This window comes from Heteronotia binoei, chromosome 12, assembly GCF_032191835.1.
Source record: "Heteronotia binoei isolate CCM8104 ecotype False Entrance Well chromosome 12, APGP_CSIRO_Hbin_v1, whole genome shotgun sequence".
In the NCBI taxonomy this organism is placed as follows: Eukaryota; Metazoa; Chordata; class Lepidosauria; order Squamata; family Gekkonidae; genus Heteronotia; species Heteronotia binoei.
The window spans coordinates 65,269,435-65,286,562 of NC_083234.1; the positions used below are offsets into that span (position 1 = coordinate 65,269,435).

General features: G+C 43.0%; 1 protein-coding gene across 1 annotated transcript in view; it reads right to left on the reverse strand.

Moving 5' to 3' along the window:
* ASTN2 (astrotactin 2) overlaps positions 1 to 17,128 on the reverse strand; it is an 899,029-nt gene that overhangs the window by 467,558 nt on the left and 414,343 nt on the right. The gene's annotated exons all lie outside the window — the stretch shown is intronic.

Below are 17,128 nucleotides of genomic sequence, written 5' to 3' on the forward strand. Positions count from 1 at the left end.
GATTCTGTGTGACTCTTGTCTAGTATGACCCTTCAACCTCTTGACTAGGCATTTCAGACAGCTCCTCAGGCTTTGGAGTTTTGAACTGAACTCCTGACTCTACTCCTCTGCGAAGCTTTGGTAATAACTCTTTGGCTTCTTGACTTGCGAACTGAACTCTTGACTTTGCTAACTTGCACCTAGACCCTTGCCTCCAAATCATCATATCTGCCCCAGAACCTAGAGCAATAACCATTTCAGTGTGTGCTAAGAATTACCACCTGCTGTCCTTGCGTGTACTTGGAAATCCTTACATTATTTATTTATTTATTCAGGATCTTTCTATGCTGCCTCTTCAAAGCCCTGCTTGAAGGTGACTTACAATTAAAACGATGTTATATATAAAAGGCCAAATGGTCAATATTTGTATAGTTCTGTCCTGTGTGCCCTTGCTGAAGAAGAAAGCCTCTGGACTTGACACACACCTTGAAGCGCTCAGTCAGATAAGTTTCCCTTTGTGTTAAAAATAGGAACATGCAATAAGATGTAGTGACTGGGGTGATAAAACCTCACACAGACTTTATAGAGGTAGAAATTAATGATCACTGGGTAAAATAGCCCATATGCAACAGTCCACTTTTATGTCTTGGTAGAATTTGGATGGATCAGGAGCCAAAGGCAAGTTTTATTTCCCATAAAACATCTATCTTTCTCTTGATCTATAGTTTAGCAGAAAATTTCTGCCAAATACTTACCTGAACCCTATTTCAAACTCTCCCCACCCCACCTGAACTGTTGGGAATATGCCTCTTCTAATTAGGCAAATTGATTTTCAGTTGAGCCCAATCATTTCCTTATCTAATGCCTGATGCCCAACATCACTTGGGGGATTCTACAAACTCCAAGGTCCTCATTAACTCTGATCTTCAATTACATTGATTATAAGGTTGCTTTTGCAATACTGCTGCAGAGATCAAAGGTGAACTAAAAAACAAAAACAAAATGTGGCCATTAAACTGTGTTTTGCAAAGTTGATGTCAAAGTTACCAAAAGCTATGTAAGGATTTCTTGGAGTAAAGCACTGGAACGTGGCTTTTATTTTTACGGTGTTTTTTTTTTTTAACCAAGGTAGCAATAATTCTAGGTATCGCACCTCTAGTTACCTTGATATTTTATTACAGAAGCCTAGGGTGTTACAGATCCCAGGGTGATTACTTTATTAACTCAGACATCATTAGAATGAGAGATTCAGAAGGCTAGATGTGTGTGTTTTTTTTTAAAGCAGCAGAGCAAAGTTTGAATCCAGTGGCAACTTTAAGACATCTGAAGTGTGCACACTCAAAAGCTTATGCCCAGAATAAAACTTTGTTGGTCTTAAAGGTGCCACGGGACTCACTATTTTATCCCTTGAATGAGAAAGCGGAGTCTTGTGGGTGGAACGATTAAATTAAACATGGGTTTTCTATGTCACCTACATCAAGATGGTTCTCCCTCTACTTCCATTTCATAGAGAGGATCGTTTCAGCACAATGAGAGAACTGTCTGTTGAAACAAAGAAAGCTTCAGACTTCTGTGCCATTGTGGACTTCAGGGGCCTCTGATTACCTGGTTATTTTACTGTTTCTAATCAGTAACAAGGTGGGCTTGTGGAGAAATGGCATTAAGGCTTGTAACCACAACCCTTTTGAAGTTTCCATCAAACACATGTGAGTTCCATTAATCTCAACAGGGATCTCCCAGGATAAGGATTGTGCCATGATAACTACATTTCTGCATGCCATTATTTTGGCAGAAAGGGAAGATTATGAGAATAGGTACCCAGGAATCTAACAGACCAAGTGATATCTGAGGCTAAAAAATACTGGGGTGAAACAGGGTGATTTCCAGGTGGTTTTCTTTTCAAAGGCTACATATCCTGCATCGCCTCCAGCGCTAACTGGTTCATAGTTGTACAATGGTCCACAGAGACCCCTGGCCATTGTTTTGTTTTGTTTTATTATTTTCCCTCTCCCTCTTGTTCTCCCTTCTCTCACGTTCCTATCAAAGCACAACTGGGTAGAACAGCTTCAGAAGTTCAAATGCCTCTTTCCAGAGGTCTCCATCAAAGTTCAGCCGGCCTGTTTAAGCCTCCAACAAGAGAGGCTTGAAGATCTGACATTTCCAAAAAAAAAAAAAATTCCCCAGAACAAAAAGGGATAAAGCAGCTCTGGACTTTGTTCTCCCATCTGCCCCCCCTCCCCGCCCCCGCATTAAATATCTTAAGAGCCAAAGAGCCAGCCAAAAATACTTGGCTATGTTTCTTTTTCTCCCTTACCCTTTAAACATACAATCAAAAAGCAGAATTAAATGTAATTAATTCATTTTTGCACGATTCAGCTCATTTGATGGTGTTTGCCAAATTCCTCATAAGTGTGTACGTTGTCATGTGTGTGCTTTTGTTTGTTTTTAATTACCTCAATGGATATACTGGGAATCGGTATTATTCATGGACTATATGTACTTTTTTTTCTTCTTTTAGCATTATCCTTCAGCATGTCAAGGAGATGTGGGAGAGTTAGATACAGGGGTGGAATTCTAGCAGGAGCTCCTTTGCATATTAGGCTACACACCCCTGATGTAGCCTATCCTCCAAGAGCTTACAAAAAAGAGCCTTGTAAACTCTTAGAGGATTGGCTACATCAGGGGTATGTGGCCTAATATGCAAAAGAGCTCCTGCTAGAATTCCACCCCTGGTTAGATAGCACAAGAAGTGGAAGAAGCAGCCAGGTGCCTTTCCATCACTGCCTGCATCCAACTTGCAACTGAAATCTCCCCACCCTTTATAGTTTCCAGCTTCCACTGATGTGTCACCCAGGGAGGGCAGGTAGCAGTCAAGCACCGCTCCACTGTGCCTGTGTCCCACTAACCAAGAATCCCACCTCCAGAGATCACTTTCCATTGGACTTAAATTTTGATCTCCCTTTGAGAGCCATTTTCTAGCTAAGAAAAATGGGATAGATTATCTATAGGTGGAAGCTTGTTCTCTATTCAACACACTGGGTGCTCACCCTAAGTCCATGCATGGCAACACAAATAATGCATCCATTTTGTTCGTTTTTTATCCCACCCTTCTCTAAGGCGTTCTCGTACATAGATTCCCCCCCCTCCATTTTTAAAATCCTCATAACAACTGTTTGAGGTAGGCAAGGGAAAGAGAGGGAAGGCGAGGGAGAGAGAGACTAGCCTAGAATCACCATTGAGTTCCACAGCAAATAGGGATTTGAACCTGCTCCTTATTCCACATGTTGACCACTATATCACAACAGTTCTCAGTTCTCACTTACTCTACCTAACAGTACTAAGCTTCAGTGAGAACAACAAGAGGCACTGTGAGCGACCTTCCATCAAGAACAGCACACACCTTTGCAATCAGTGAGTTCTGGAGGGGTGCTGAACAGACAACTTGACCTGGGAGTAATCCTCCACCTTCAGAGAAGTACTCTGACATTCACACTCTTCTCAAAAAGTCACAGACCTGCAGCACAGCTTATTCAGCTCTGAAATTTAAAAAGTAACTGCATACTGGAGGAGGGAAAAGGGGGTACACACCTTTATACACACCCATGTGAACCCTTGCAGAAACAAGATGATAGCAAGTCACCTTTAAGCTTGACTTTTTCAAAAGCAAATTGTCTCAAGCAATATAGTTAATTAAAACCGAAGTGAGAGACTATTCTACCGCCTGTATACTTATCTGCAAAGATCAAGAGGGAAATTGAGGGGGGGGGACCTGTTAACAAGCTACATTCAATTCTGTTAGCATTGCAATGGAGACAGCCGTAGGGACAAGATAAACAGTCTTTGGATGGAACAATTAAAGCTCAGTGCAACGCCAATCACAGTGTGGCATTCAGAAGCTAAATGAAGTTATGGCTTATTTAGCACTCTGCCACCCTGGGAAAAAAGGTACAAAACCAAGAGGGTTGGTTTTAATCCACACACTCTCTTCTTGCCTGTTCCAATCAAGCTTTCCCCCCCTCATAGCAGCCAAGATATTTATAACACTAACCCGAGCAGTTACTGAGTTTGTCTATCACCAGGCTGCCAGAGAGCCATGCAAATTCAACTCACCTGCCAGAGGGCAAAAGGCTCCCACCTCATCATCTAGCAGTTCCGGGGCACGTCTTTCTATGCTGCTCCATCGTTAATTTAGCATTTCGCAGTCACGCATGATGCATATAAAACCTCCGGGCAATTACAGCTTCTCATTAGAGCAGGCCAGACTGAACTCTAATCTCTCACAAGGGAGAAATAACTTGTGTGTGGTGCGTAGTTGCTTTAAAATGGCACAGTGTTTTTTCAACATCTGCCTCAAACTTATTTAGAGTCACTATTTCAAAAACCACCAACGATCTTTAAAACTGAGGTTTTTATGCAGCAAGAAATGACCCCCCTCCCCCATTTCTGATAGGCCTATTTGGGGCTTTTTTTTTCGTACAAAAAACCCAGCAGGATCTCATTTGCATATTAGGCCACACCCCCTGATGCCGAGCCAGCCGGAACTGCGTTCCCGTGCGTTCCTGGTTTTTTTTTTTGTTTTTTTTAAAGCCTTGGGCCTATTCTTTCTGTATTTACCACACTTTCACTCCACCCTTCTTTTTTAAAAGTTCACAGCAGCCTACATGGTTTTCTCCCTCCCTCCATTTTATAGCCTCACAACAGTTATGTGAAGTAGGTTGGAGGGGGGGGGGATGGTATAGAGCAGGGGTGGCCAACAGCTCTCCAGATGTTTTTCGCCTACAAACTCCCATCAGCCCCAGCCAGCATGGCTGATGGCTGGGACTGATGGGAGTTGTAGGCAAAAACATCTGGAGAGTTAATGTTGGACACTCCTGGTATAGAGAATGGCCCAAGTTTACCCAGAGAGAATCATGGCCAAGTGGGAGGGAGACTGGACCTAGGTCTCCAAGCTTCTTGTCACAGCTCTAGCCATTGTGCAGTGATGCCACATGTGTGATATCCTCAATCTCCTCTTGTTTCCTACCACTTTCTCTGCTGTGATGCGCTCTGGTTCAGATCTGTCAGGTTTTTCACAGAGGCACAAACTTCCCTGGTTCATCTTGCACAAACCCTCCAAAAAAAAGCCCCCTGCTGCCATATACCTCCCTCCCATCTCCTTCTCCATAAACTAAAAGATGAATTATATCACAACTCAGCAGTGAATCTCTGCATTTAAATTTTCTGACAAACTGCTTTCATCAATGACACAGTACACAGAATGCAAATTTGGGTGTCCACTGTTTATCCTCTGCACCCTGGCTTGTGTGTGTCTTGTGTGTGCTAAAAATCCTGGTGAGCAGAAAGCCTCAGCACAATGGCACCACACCACTAACCTTTCAGACAGTTTCCTTCCAAAAGCTACCAGATGTACAACCATTTTCCAATACCCCCAGGGGACAGAGATGGCAACCACATATGCTACAAAACAGCAGATCCCCTGAACATGCCCTGTCATTTATCACCATCTCAGCCTTGTTTAGCTCGCTGCATTGATCCAGACACACAAGTTACATATGAAAATCTCCTGAGCTCTTTTTTCTGAGAACAGAGGCTCCAACAACACACCGGGGTGCCTCTGTCATCCTTGCCACTGCCTGTGGGAAGTTGACATGCCGCACAATTTATTCTTCTGCCAATGCCATCTTTCAAATTCATGGCAATCCCAATTTCATAGCAGCCACCTGATGTGGCTCCTTCTCCCTCCTCCCAACTCATAGCAATACCCCCATCCAGGCTTCTTCAGTAACTAGTACAGATAAAACGGCACTTCTCTGCTGTATATAATGTGCAAGCTGGTTGTAAAAACACTGGCCTTGTTTTAATTGGCATCGTATTTCAAGCGGCTGCTTTGCAAGGACAAACTCCCGGCCCACCCCCTTGATGTCCTTTGCTCCGGGCCATGATTTCTTGGACTCTTGCTTACTGCAGGGGCACAAGAGCTTATGAGATGTTTCACTGAGTCGTGCCTAATTAAACTCATGGAGGGTTTGATTAGCTGGACTGAACAGGAACCCTCCCTTCGTTCACCTACTCTGACACTCCCGGCCCTGACCATATTTATTTGGAAATGCTGTGCTTAACAGCTGCATTAAAGGTCAAAACAGAAAGCCAAAGCTAATCAAAACCCTGTTAATAGCACCTTCTTATGAGCAACGAAGGCTGTTCTGTCATCTCAAGAGATCAGGAATTTGCTCCACTCAAGAGAAGGGAGGCCAGAATGAGGATGTTTGTCCCTGAGAAAGATGGCATTTTGTGCTGAGTGCTGTAGCAACCAACCCGTGGAAGTCCTTCTAAAGGTCTTCTCGGGCTCTCTCTTGCCTTCACCTGGTCTTCCTAATGTTCAGCCTAGGGACAGACTGGCTGTTAACTATCAATTTTCTCCTATCGCGCTGCTGTCGTTTTGTGGGGGGAGGCAAAGTGTGAACCAATGCCCATTATTGGCACCACTGAGTTCAGTGGTCCCTGAAGTGCTGGCTCATGTCACTGTAAGAGTCACTCAGTTGGGATTGCTCCAGGGCTATTTTTACTTCCCAGTCTACTCCTGGTTCAGCTCAACCCCAAACTGAAATGATTTTATCTTGGTTTACCAAGAGCCTGTTCAATGTGGTGTTCAAAGTGTCCGGCTAGGACTGCAAAGATCCAAGTTCAAATTTGCACTTGACAAAAGACTTAGCTGAGTGACTGTTTCCCAGTCATTCTCTCTCAGCCTAACCTCTATCACCAACACAAATAGGTCAGCTTTGTCTGACATATTAAAAACAAACAAACAACAACAACCCTGCTTCACTCCAATATTAATTCAGAGGCAGAACTTCACTACCTGAAGAGTAAAACAGCAGCAGAAACATATTAAGCACCATCCATGTTTCTTTTTATGTTTACTTTGATGATCCAATAATTTAAAGTGGTATCATATAATTTGACCTCCCTACATTTTTCAGTTGTGGATACTATCAAGAAATCCATTGTTAAGTATATCCAACCTATATTGGAGAGTTTTTCAGGCCTTTAGATTCAGATTTAAGCAATATGCTTCTACTAAATTCTAACTCTAAAGTTAAATTTGACCAAATTTAACGTTCACCAAAATTGCGTTCACCAAAATTTTGGGTGCAGTTTATAGAATCCGTAAAGACTCTGCAAAGAAGTGATATAGATGACCCCTGAGCCTCTGTACTTTTCAGTTTTAGAAAGATAAGGATCTTATTTTCCTCAAAATATTTCTACATGTAAAGCTTCTGTTTAATTGCTTTTCTACCAATGGCTGTGTAGTTAATGAATGGTTAATAATCATGTTTTTAACTGTTTTGCGCTGGCTGCGTATCAGAATTGATTATTTTGATTTTTGACCTCCCCCTCACAACACTGGAATGAGGGCATTTTTAAAAATGTAGCAGGACTCCAATACCTTTACTTTAGCCTACTAAAATATCAAGAGACCCTTAGCTGGCTGGACATTCATCAGGCTGATGAAAAGTCCTGTACATCTCAAAAGTTTGTTAACTACTTTGGGATATGCTGACCCTAACAAAGGTAATACATTATTGCAGTGCTTGCCTATTACCTCTGGCTCCCATGGAGCAACATTACTAGCTACATTTCTTGTAGACATGGAAAATTAGCCTGTAGTCATCATGTTTAGATGAAAGCTCAAAAGTACCTGGGTTGTTATTTCCTATAATCTTGTAGAGTTCCCACACTATTGGTCCCAATGCTCTTCTACCCCCACAAAGCATTCCTAGTAATGTGTTTCCCTCTGTTCTCCTGTTCAAATCCAGGAATTCTGCTAGGCAGTTAGCAAAGATAGTCTCATTACTGGGCTGAGCTTCAGGAAATGGAAATGATTACCGTTTTCGCACACAGCTTACCTCGCAGTCACAATCCTGTTCCCTCCGCAGCGTCCGGTAGGATTTCCCACCATTTGCGCCAGAGTTACAGGAAGTGCCGCAGCTTCGGCGTAGCAAACATAAACTGGGTTTTAGCGGTTTATGTTTCTACGCAAAAGCTGCGGCACTTCCTGTAATTCCGGCACAGATGGTGCGAAATCCGACCAGACGCTACGGAGGGAACAGGATTGTAACTGCGAGGTTAGCTCTGCGAAAACAGTCAATATCTGAACCAGCAGAAGAGATGGCAGCCTTGCGCTTATGGTGCAATAGAACAATTTCTTGCCCTGGGATCTTCACAATCCTTAATTAGGCCTGTTTCTTTTAATGCAGTTGCTGTCTTCTCTTTATCCAAGTGAGGTGTTAATAACTCCAGTCTCCAGTTCAATGTCATGATGCCAGTGGGCAGCATGCCAGTGCCAGCCACAGTACAGGAATTGCAATTTTCCGTGTCACTAATTAAACAGGGGAACAGCTGCCTCTTCCACTAAACCTTGGTTTGCCCCACTTCCCATACAGCACGATGGAGACCATCTGCCCCTTTGCTATGTTGGCCAAGCAGCTGTATAAACCCAGAGGCAGCTCAGCAAGTGGAGGGGTTGAAGCTGAAAATAAAACACAACACACACACACACACACAACCTGCAAGCAAATTAACAGATCTAAGGAACTCCCCCCCGGGGGGGGGGCACAGGATGGTTAAATCATCCATCCCAGCTGCCCTAATCAAACAGTCTCTTCCACTTTTTGCTTCTGGGGTTGGCATTCATGTCTATTTAATTGTTTGTTGATTTGTTGATCGCTGCAGGCCCCAACGTCCCAGGATGCCCCATTAGAATTTTAGCCTTTCTACCTTCCGGAGGGAAAGACCTTCATCTACCCAGTTTCCAGCCTCCAGCCTCCCCCCCCCCCCGCCCTTAATTTTGCAGTGTCCAAACATTTAAAAAGTCAGCAAAGCATCAGTATCATTTTTCCAGTTTCTATCTGTATCCCCCTCCCCATTTCCTACTTCTCCGAAGTTAAAAAGGGGTAACTAAAGTGATTCTAAACAGCCTGGTTTCTGCTGGGTTAACCAGAAGTCACTGAGATGGTCTTGTACTGAACAACCTCTCAGAGGTCACGCTAGACCCATGATATGTCTACAGGCAGAAGGCTGTTTCTGACATGCCGGAGAGTGACGCAGCCTCCAATAATACAACTGCCTCTCACAGAAGCATGGAAATTTTCTGCATGTGGCAGTGCTGAGGGAGGGGGAGAGCAGAGCAGGTAGTTATGTGTCTCTCATTAAGAGTTTTTAATTTTGATCAAAGCTCCGAGGATTCATCTTGTAACGATTAGTGACGCAGTAGCAATTCCCTAATAGAGAGATACCATAAATGAGAACAGCTTCCAAAACTGCGGTACACATCTGGAAATTATACACAGCAATGGAGTACCAGCCTTTAATCCCCTACTGGCCACCAGATGATGCTCTGAGAGTCAATTTAAGAACACAAGTACAGAAAATTGGTATAAGAAGCAGACTTAAGAACTATAAAGTGTGAGGAATAATCTTGCCCGTGAAATAAAACACGTGGCACAAAATCGGCCTGCACCACTCTTTTCAGGCATCAAGGAACTTAGTGACTGTGATAAGTCTTTATCCGGTGCCACAGCACTCTTCCAGCTTGCCCAACCCTCAAAAGGATATTTTTTTTCTTCCTTTCCTTAGTACACTGCCACCAACTGGTTGTTTTATTAATTACTCACTAAGAGGGCCAGTACTCCCAGCTTCCCTTTCCAGGTTGCCATTCTAAGGCCCCACCTAGAGCCTGCGTCTCCTGCCACCCAGCAACTAGTTACCATGGAGATAGCTTACTGAACTTGTGCACTCCCAAGGAACTAGCAATTTAGCAACTACCTGCCTCCCTTCCCCTGGTGCTAGTTTTAAATAGCATGTCCGATTGGCAGAAATCTGTGTGGTATGTAGAACAACTACCAGCACTAGAAACAGTAAAGGATGTATTAAAAGTAAAAAAGTCCACACATATACTCATAGCACAGCAACAGATTGAGCAAGGAATACTAAAGAAAGGTGTAAACGTGCAATTCCCCTGTTCCTCACCCTATATAGCTGGTCTTATTCTAAGGCTGTTAACTTAGAAGTTACAGTTTGCTAAAACTTCCTACAACCTTAGAATCTTTGTCTAGGCAGCCAGCCCTCTGTCAGTTCTGTATGACAATGGCAGCCATCCAGATGGAACTCAGATACGAGAGCTCCTTCTTCCAAAGGAATCAGCCACAACAGAAAATTCAGCTATTTCCCTCTGTGCTAAGGGATCTGTAATTCTTCTGTTTTCCCACTCCCTTGTGGGTCAAAGAATCATTCCCTCAAATTGTCTTGAAGATACAGTCTAGCACCTTGCAACCACACATCTCTGTGTCCCTTCTAGATATCAGATTCCAAGGTGCAAGCTGAACATTTCATTGTCATATTTTAAGGTACACTTCTTAACTTAGAAGTTGCAGTCTTCTAAACACTTTCCATTGCCTTGTTTATTCCATGTGGCAATGACAGCCATCAAAACAGAGCTCAAGTATGAAAGCTCCTTCGTCCAATGGAATCAGACAGATTGAATCAGTCAAAATAGGGCCTCTTCCTCCATAAGGGATTTTTTTTTTCTGTTTTCCCACTCCCTTGAGGGTCAAATAATTCTTTCTTCAGATCTTCTGGAAGATACAATCTAGCCTCTCACAACACCAAGTCCCTGTGCCCCCTTTTAGAGATGAGATTACAGCAAATGTAGTGAGCTGAGATGACGATTTCACTGTCTCCATCTAGAATGGTCATTAGTACTTGTACAGCTTCAATGGTTGGTACTTGAATGATGTTTGGAAGCACCTGACTTTCTCCCTTCTTGTTCACCTTCTGGCAGCAGAGAGAAAAACTTTTAGAATTAAATGTGGGGGTTTTGTTAAGCTCAAAACCTGAAATGCAATGCATTTTTCATAGCTCCCATCAACATCTTGAAACTTTATAAGAATCTGCCTTAGGCAGATAGCAGAACACAGTCTATTGGTAAATGGCCTGCTGGCTAACTTCTAATGGAACACACCAGCACTTGTAGATTGCTATGCTCATGGGAAGATGCCAGGCTAGGGTGCTGGTTTGATCTTGCAAGGCGCTTCTCAAATAAGAGTGTGTATATACAGGATCTCTTTCTACATGTGTGGTTTTATTACTTATTTTATTTATTTAGCTCTTTTACTGTGTATTGATTTTTTTTTAAAAAAAGACATGAATGAATGTATTCTCTTTAGCCATCATTTTATGGCACAAATGAGGTTTATAAAGTACAAACTGATGTATATTAGTTATGTTTTGAACATTAAGGTCTTGCAAGTAGCTAGAATGCAGGACTAGGATCAAAAAGACCAGGGTTCAAACCTGTCTCAACATGAACATGACCAGGTGACCTTTGGCCAATCACTCTCTCTTAAGGCCTGGTCTACACTCCCAGCAGAATGAGGTGAAAACGAGGACATAAGTGTCATGTTCTCAGGGTGCAGGCAGAAGTCCAAAGCCAGTCCAAGGTCAAAGTCCAAGATGTCAAGGAGGAGCCAAGTCACCAATGCAGAATCACAAACCGGAATCAGAAGTCAATGTCCAAAAGCCAAAAGGTCAGGGTGCCAAGGAAATCAAGCAGGTCAGGATCAGGAAGGAGCGTGGATGCAAGCCAGAGAATAGACTTGTTGCTTCCACAAGATTATCAGGTCCTGGGTGGGAGCTATATGGGAGTCTCAATCAGCCTGCTCCCTGAGTGGCAGTGACTCTGCTAGAACTCAGGGCTGAGAAATCTGAAGCATCGGCGTGCCCCTCATGTCTTCGCTCTGAAAGTTCTTTCCGGAGCCTGCTTCGAACTCTTGAGATGGGAGGAGGAGAGCTTGGAGGAGACTGATCATCAGTAGCGGACACTGGTGCCTAGAGAGTGACTGATGGGCCAGCTGCTGTTTGTTCAGCTGAGGAACTGGCTGGCAACTCTTCCAGATCTGTTAATCCTTCCAGCTCCCCCTCATTAGGGTTCATGACAATAAGCACCAAGGAGGCAGAATGGACTTCAGCATTTTAAGCTACAGATGTGGAATTACATTCTCCAGTCTTCCTCTGCATTCATTAAAAAAAATGTGAGTGGCAAGAATGCCACAACATTGAAAGTGCTCTTCTAGAACCTCTCATACACATTTGCTCTTTGTTTGGTGTGTGTGTTTCAATTTTGCAGGAAGGTTTTTTTTTCCCCCATGGGGGGGCAGAAAAATGACTTCCCACACCTATACTCTGAAATGTGAGACAGTCAGGGTCATCAAGAGCCACCAAGGGCCCTGGAACAAAGATCGCCCCTCCATACTACCTAGACCCAAACTAATTATATGAAAATAGCTCACATATTGAACTTTTAGCTTTAAAGGTAGAGGGTTTTCTATCATGCTGTGACAGACTGCTATTTTAAAAGCTTAAAAGTGCTGTAAAAAAAGGTAAAGGACTGTGAGAAGAGTTAATTCTTCACAAAGCCAGAGAGCCTTGAGGCACAAGCTGTTCCAAGAGATCTGATCAGTTAGCATCAGCTGAGCAGAAAGAGACTTTACAGCTGAGAGCTGAGGAGGAGATTTCATTTGGAATTCAGACCTGACTGAGAGCACTTGAACACAGACAAGATAACTGAAGAAAATTGTCAAGGATAAGTGGGTAGTTAGACAGAGACTCCTATTTGGACCAAGGAAAGGGAACAGTTCTTCTAGAGCAAGGTTTCCCAAACTTTTCTTTCTCATGGCCCAGTTATTTTTACAATTCTCCTTCATGGCCCACTAAAAATTGGGGATGGAGCCAGGAGACTTTGGGGGTGGAGCCAGGGGACAGGAATTATGTCATTTCCTGTGGTGTCAAGGACAAAGTGATGTCATTTCTGGGGCACAATGAACCAAAATTCCACCTTCTCCTGTGATGTCACTTCCAGGGCACTCCTCTAAACCTGCCTCTTCTTCGGAATTAAATTCATTTTCAGAAAAATCTCTCCGAAACTCATGCTGAGCCAAAATGGGGGTGGAAAGTGGGAGGTTCTCTCTTTTCACCCCCACACCTGCATGCACCTATTTGTTTGTGTATTCTTCTCCAGCTTGCAAGCACTCCTAATGCCATGTACAATTGCCTGCACTACCTAAACATCCCTTCCTCAATAGCACCGGCCAGTGTATGCATTTGGGAGTGCTGTTGCCATTACCATCAGGAATGCCAGCACTGTGTGCCACCCACACTGGGCCCTGGCAGCTGCTCTACCTCAAAATATGCTGACACATTTAGTAGGCCCTTCCTTCAGCTGCTACTACTGGAACCCTGCCTCAAGCTACAGCCAAGCTTGCTTGGTTTCAAGAAAATCTTTTGACAACTATTTTTCATACTTTTCTTTGGTTGAAACACGGGGAAATTGCTGTGAAAGGTAGCAGAGAATTGTCCTGAAATTAATGAATTAATTTCAAGTTATATGAAGTTCATACAAGCTTTTCTGTAGTTATCCCAAAAAGAATATTTATGAGGGACTTGCAGCTTTTTACTGGCTGTGTTTCCCATGTTATTAAAAGCAACCTGTTGTGCAGATACTTAGCCAGTGAACTACTTTCATCCTTTTTAATATCTACAGGAGGAATTTAATTTTGGTGTCAGACAGCTGTTAAAAGCAGGACCAGTAAAATGGTACCAAGTTCATAGTACCATCTCTTCCAGTGCTGTTGAGATATACTGCAGTAATCTCCAGTAATCTCTTTCTGCCCCACACCTCTTATTCTCACTCACTCACACAGAAATCTCATAGAAAGGCCACCTGGCTACAACTGGGGGTGCCAACTTTTCATTGGCAGAGCTCCTATGTCTGCAACAATAGTATGATGAACAGAAAAGTTTCATCCAGTAAAAATGAAAGGAAAGAAAGAAAGAGAAATGGACAAAATGAAATGGAAGGAAAGGAAAAGAAAGACATGGAAAGAAAGAACATAAACATAAGAGGAGCCATGTTGGAACAGGCCAGTGGACTATCCTGTCCAAAATTCCCTCATACAATGCCCAAAAAGCACCAGAATGCCCACCAGTGGGGCCAAGGCACTAGAAGCCCTCCCACTGTTGCTTCCCCCCCAGCACAAAGAATACAGGTACAGCATCACTTGCAGGGAAAGAAAGAAAGAAAGAAAGAAAGAAAGAAAGAAAGAAAGAAAGAAAGAAAGAAAGAAAGAAAGAAAGAAAGAAAGAAAGAAAGAAAGAAAGAAAGAAAGAAAGAAAGAAAGAAAGAAAGAAAGAAAGAAAGAAAGAAAAGCCTTCCTCACTATCAGATGACCCCAGCCAGCAAAAATTCTGCCCTGGGGTCGTTTGGTTAAAAAAATAGATACTAGAATGCCCGCTCCCTGCCCCTCCCTGCTGAAAAAAACACACACACCCTTCTTTGCCACCCAGGCCTCCCAGGGAAATCTCCCCAAAAGAACATACTGCAAAGCTCATGAAAGCTCATACCTTGAAGAACACTTCATGAGTCTAAAGTGCCAGTGGATGCTAGCTTTTCTCTCAAACACTGGGAGCTGGGGAGAAGGAAGGAGAGGCAGCCTAGCTCCTCTCTGCACAACACAGAGATGGGGTGAGGCTAGCTTTGCTGGGGGCGGGGCTAGCTTTGGCTTTTCTTGTGACCCGGTAGTGAGGCTTCCATGGCTTGGTACCGGGTCATGACCCTGCAAATGGGAAATACTGTTCTAGAGAAAGGAATTTCCCTACTCAATCTAAACAGTGTGATAGCTCTAAAGAGTTGCAGAGATCCCTGGTCTGGTGTGGTTAGGAACTGCCTCTGGAGACTTTTAAGAGTCAGTTACTCAAGACAATTACTGGTGTTTCAAGAGAAGAGGTTTGAGTACTCGAAGGAATGTATCAGCCTTCTGGAAATCAAAAGAGTCAGATAATACACAAAGAAACTGTGAAGTATCTGGAAATCACTGGAACAAAAGCCTTTCAACATAAAGATTTTAAGTAACTCTGAATACCTTAAGAAATTCTCATTAGCCTTAAACATAAGATCTAAAGTCTGTGCATCTACTGGTTTCACATCAGAGTTATCTACATTGAGTTACTTCAGAAATGCCACCCCAGATTTCATCTGACCTTTCCCCACTATGTTGAAAAAATACTAATGTTAATTTTTAAATTTCAAAATGTCTCAAGTGCCGTTTTTAGTGGTGTAAGTTAAAGGGCGATCCCAACCCTTCCCTCAGGACCCTGGGTTGAACCAGGCATAAAATATCAGTCTGAGAAAGGGTGGGGACAGCCAGAGTTCTTCAGGAAATAAATAAATAAATAAAACCACTAGGGCTGCTCAATCAAGAAGGCAAAGAGGTAGAGAATAGTGTAAGCTGATTTGGAATGGGAGAAAATGGACCGAAGAAAGGGAAATCTTTCGCCCACTTCCTCCCCCCCCCCCCCGCAAAAAAAAAGTATATTTGAAATTGCTACTTACTAACCGTGGGAGCAGAAAAGCATCACAAAACATGCATTTTGACTAATGAAAGTTTGGAGACATGGCATAGGCTAAAGGAATTGTAATGCACAACTGGATTTCAGGAAGATATACTTAACAATACATATATTTCAAGACCACGGAAAACTGATTGACAGTTCAAGGTATAATAAATGTTCTTGTGTTATTCTGCATGTAAATATTAAAGGTAGGATGAGACTAATGTGTATCATGTACTACAATCTTTTGTTCCCTATGTCTTAGGCTTCCCCATCTCCTAACCACTCTTAGAATGAGAAAATCATAGAATCATAGAGTCATAGAGTGAGAAGGGACCTCTAGGGTCATCTAGTCCAATCCCCTGCACAATGCAGGAAACTCACAAACACTTCCCCCTAAATTCACAGGATCTTCATTGCTGTCAGATGGACATCTAGCTTCTGTTTAAAAACCGCCAAGGAAGGAAAGCCCACCACCTCCCGAGGAAGCCTGTTCCACTGAGGAACCGCTCTAACCGTCAGGAAGTTCTTCCTGATGTTGAGCCGGAAACTCTTTTGATTTAATTTCAACCCACTGGTTCTGGTCCTACCTTCAGGGGTCACAGAAAACAATTCCACACCATCCTCTATATGACAGCCCTTCAAGTACTTGAAGATGTGATCATATCACCTCTCAGCCGCCTCCTCTCCAGGCTAAACATCCCCAGCTCCTTCAACCTTTCCTCACAGGACTTGGTCTCCAGACCCCTCACCATCTTCGTCGCCCTCCTCTGGACTCCTTCCAGCTTGTCTATATCCTTCTTAAAATGTGATGCCCAAAACTGAACACAATACTCCAGGTAAGGTCTTACCAGAGCAGAGTAAAGCGATACCATCACATCACGTGATCTAGACACTATACTTCTGTTGATACAGCCCAAAATTGCATTTGCCTTTTTAGCCACCACATCACACTGTTGACTCATGTTCAGCGTATGATCCACTAAGACCCCTAGATCCTTTTCGCACATACTACTTGCTAAGACAGGTTTCCCCCATTCTATAACCATGCATTAGATTTTTCCTACCTAAATGCAGAACTTTACATTTATCCCCGTTAAAATTCATTTTATTGATTTTAGCCCAGTTTTCCAGCCTGTCAAGGTCATCCTGTATCCTGTTTCTGTCTTCTTCTGTGTTTGCAACCTCTCCCAATTTAGTATCATCTGCAAATTTAATAAGCATTCCCTCTATTCCTTTATCCAAATCATTGCTAAAGATGTTGAGCAAAACAGGTCCCAGGACAGATCCTTGAGGCACTCCACTTGTCACTCCTCTCCAAGAGGATGAGGAACCATTCACAAGCACTCTTTGGGTGCCATCTGCCAACCAGTTACAGATCCACCTAACGGTAACAGGATCCAAACCACATTTTACCAACTTATCAACAAGGATAGTATGTGGAACTTTATCAAAAACCTTACTGAAAGCAAGATCAACAATGTCTAGAACATTCCCCTGATCCAGCAAGGTAGTCACTTTCTCAAAAAAAAGAGATCAGGTTAGTCTGACATGACTTGTTCTTGAGAAAACCATGGTGGCTCTTAGTAATCACATCCATTCTTTCTAAATGTTTCAGGACTGACTGTTTGATGATTTGTTCTAAAACTTTTCCAGCTATAGACGTCAAGCTGATGGGTTGTCTTTTTTCCCCTTCTTGAAGATG